The 3,454-nt window shown below is 37.8% G+C and overlaps 1 pseudogene; it reads left to right on the top strand.

Moving 5' to 3' along the window:
- The first annotated feature begins 2,314 nt into the window (after positions 1–2,314).
- LOC114009666 (uncharacterized) lies at positions 2,315–2,443 on the top strand (annotated as a pseudogene).
- The last annotated feature ends 1,011 nt before the right edge of the window (positions 2,444–3,454 follow it).

The following is a 3,454-nucleotide window of genomic DNA, read 5'->3' as shown; positions in this document are numbered from 1 at the left end:
GTTCTTTTATTATTTCTTGCTGCATGCATATAATTCACCAGAATAATAAGCAAAACACCTTAATCCTCTCCCTCTCTTTCCATGAGAGCAATGGAAAGTACCTCAAAGTACCTTATTATTCTTACATCATTCTGATGTTTCTGCCCATTCTCATAGGCTCCTTTCAATGCAAGTTTATGGAGTCAAATCAACACACACACACACACATTTTTTGTCCACGTTTTTATTGGTTTATATTCTCTTTTTGTTTTCAATTTCTTTTTCCAATAGAGAACTTTACATTCTTTTATCTGTTAAATGTTTCTTTCCTTTGCTCCTCCCAACCACTCTCTCCCACCTACTCTCTCTCACCCATTCCCCTTCCTTATAGTCTCTGATATCTACACTTACTGACTCTACTGTCATATATTCAGAACTTCAAACACTCACACACACATATATTTTTTTTAAACCATTAACTATGGGTTTTACTCTTGAAAGTTTATTCCATGCCAAAACCCCAGACTTCAAAAATATTTCATTCTAGACAGCCCAGCAACTCTCAGTAAACTCTTTAGTAATTATTAGTCTGTGCCATAAACTTAGTACTTATATCCTTCCACAAACACCATAGTTTTTGCTCATGTTCCTACAATCTCTTTGCCATGGTGACTACTTCCCCAGCTTGCTCCTCTACCCCTCATGTAAATGGGCCCCTTGAAGGTCACTTTACCACACTTTCCAGATGAAAACTAAACACTTTAACACTGATCACCCCTTACTGGCCCAGGCTGAAACCTTTGTTCCATAGGGAGGCTGATAGGCATGTAGATTACGAGCCAATTGTCTACAACCTATACTTCACAATAAATTAATACTATATCCCACTAAATGCCTTCTCTGACTTTTTTGTTTTAATATCTGGACCATATTTACAGAGGCAAAATTCCATTTCTATTTCCAAATCTATAAATATATGTCATACATTTTGGAGTGGTATGTATATACATCTTAAAATGTAGCTGAGAAGTTTAAGTATGGCTGAAAAGCTCTCTCTCTCACTTTTTCCCTTGTTTCTTATGGAAATAGGCTCTATAAATATTAGATGTAGAAGAAACTTCATACTATGGTCTAAAATAAGAAAAGCAGTACTTTGGGAAAAGTAATCACATTTATGTAGGTTTTGCTTAGACTTAAAATCTAGGTCTAATGTTTATAACTTTAAGATAAAATCTTGTTTTGCTTAAAGCTCACATAACACTAGGAAAATATATTCTTTTTCATCAGTGTTTTGGTAGGTCCCTCTTGTTCTTTAATACACTCTTTAAAATAATGTTGGATTATCATATTGATAATATTCTAAGAATGCACTAAAATAAAGTTTTGATCTAGCCTGATACTATATCTTTCATGAACGATTAGGAAAAGGTAATTTTGTGACTGGTTCTTTGTCATTCACCACATTTATCTGATGACAGATGTTATGGTATTTCCAAAATTTGTAGAACAGTCATGATATCCAAGATTCTGCCCCACTCTATTCCCTGAGCTACTGGCAGTTATCAGATCTTATGTCCTGATTTGGAATTGAAAAAATATAGCTTTAGGTTGTCTCTCCTTTTTCCAGGCAGATGTATTTGTTTAGAGCCTGCAGAGTCCATGTAGATACCATAGTATTATAATCTAACCACTCTGTTAATACCAGTAACTGTAAAGAATAGTGGCTAAGATGACAAACTATTAAATTAAGTATTTCTTTTACAGAATTCATGGTGGGTTCCAGTGGGACATCTATGTAATATCTTTAAGCCTGAATTTACCTACATTTTAAATGGTATAGTGTTAAATGTAATACTATTAACTCATTAACCACTTTATGAGGACATTAAATATAAGCTATATTGCTGTTATTTCATTTTTTTTCCATGATAGAGACAGAGAGATAAGCATCCTCACCAGGATTTTCATGCCATGGTTTACTCCCAATGTCAGCTGAGCCAGATCACAGACATGCACACACATGCTTGGCAGGCTCAGGGAAATCCTGGGACATGAATCCAGGACCTTTTCCATGTGGGTCCAGCTGCAGCACCACTTCACCACAACCTGGTTCCTATTATTTTAATTTATAACCAAAATGAACATTAGGTGCGATCCACTGGCACATCAGTTTCCTCCAAACATCCCTTGGCTATTACTGAGCTGTTTACTCTCTACATAAGAACTGATACGTCAAATTTTAACAAAGAGGTACCTTTTTGTGTGCACAAGTAAAATTTCAAATAAATGTACTACTTGCTGTTTGAATAACTTCTGATTTTTAAAATAATTATTGACTCTTCAGTTCCCCTTCCCATCAGACCTGAGCTCTCTTCTTGGTGGTCCTAAAAGGACAAGTAATACTAGAGCTGGCCTTGTGATGTTGCAGTCTGATATTTAACTTGGTGGCTGGTTTCAAACACACTCAAACAAGGTTGAATTCTTTTATCTTGTTTCTTCCTCCCCTTTAAGACGGGTGGGAGAAGGTTAGCTGCTGGCACCGAAGTGCTGGTGCCTGAATTCCACTGGGCTGACTGCGTGATTCCAGTCACAGAAAGCAGCTCTCTATGGCAATGGCTGGGTAAGGGCACCATGTCCTGAGGATCTAGGATGCCTTCTTACCTCTTGATTGAGATTCTTTTTAGACCTGTTTTCCCTTAACAGAGTTGGGTCTGCAGAGCTGGGAGAGAGACACACACCAGAAAAGGCAGCAGAAGGAAAGCAGCATTTCTGGTGGGAACAGTTAGTGTCTTATCTATAAGTGGCCGATAAAGGGCTAGGGTGCTGGACAGTGATGCAGGGGTAATGCATCACTCTGGGAGGCTGGACCACACGAGCAAGTTCTGGTTTCGAGTAAAAGACCTTTCCAAGCATGCAAGATGATGCCCATGATTTGGGGCTGGCTAAGTCTAGGAGGAGATTATGGTGTGAAGATTCTACCGGGGGAGCCTGTCTATCTGGCTCACTCGCTCGCTCTCCTCTCTCTCTCTTGTATAAGAAATAAGTAAAAAAAACTACTGTTGAGAAAGTTGCAATGTATACTAATATCAATATTTTAGGAACATTTCTCAAACATTCAAATGTTGATACTATAATTTTGCTTTTCTTTTGTCAATTTGAGTTTAAAAAACACAAACCTATTTGAGTAAGTAGTGGTCTAAACCATTCGGACTGGGCTTAGTGAAGTGGCACACTTGGTAGCATACTGAACTGTGGTACTGGAAGCCATATGGCCAATAGTCACTTTGGATTCCCAGATCAGCCTGAAAATACCCCAGGTACATTCATGTGTGCTGAAAAGCTGAATAAAGGGGATCACAATGTGATGAGACTTGCTCAAGGGTGCTTCTCTTTCTCTAGTGCACACCCATGTGTTCTACATCAAGAATAAAGTAAATAAAAACTTACATTAAAAGCAAAGCTGTTTGGGTTAATG

Source organism: Tupaia chinensis, unplaced genomic scaffold (assembly GCF_000334495.1).
Source record: "Tupaia chinensis unplaced genomic scaffold, TupChi_1.0 Scaffold000598_1, whole genome shotgun sequence".
In the NCBI taxonomy this organism is placed as follows: domain Eukaryota; kingdom Metazoa; phylum Chordata; class Mammalia; order Scandentia; family Tupaiidae; genus Tupaia; species Tupaia belangeri.
The sequence above is the reverse complement of the archived record's forward strand: the minus strand, read 5'-3'. Positions and strand labels throughout refer to the sequence as shown.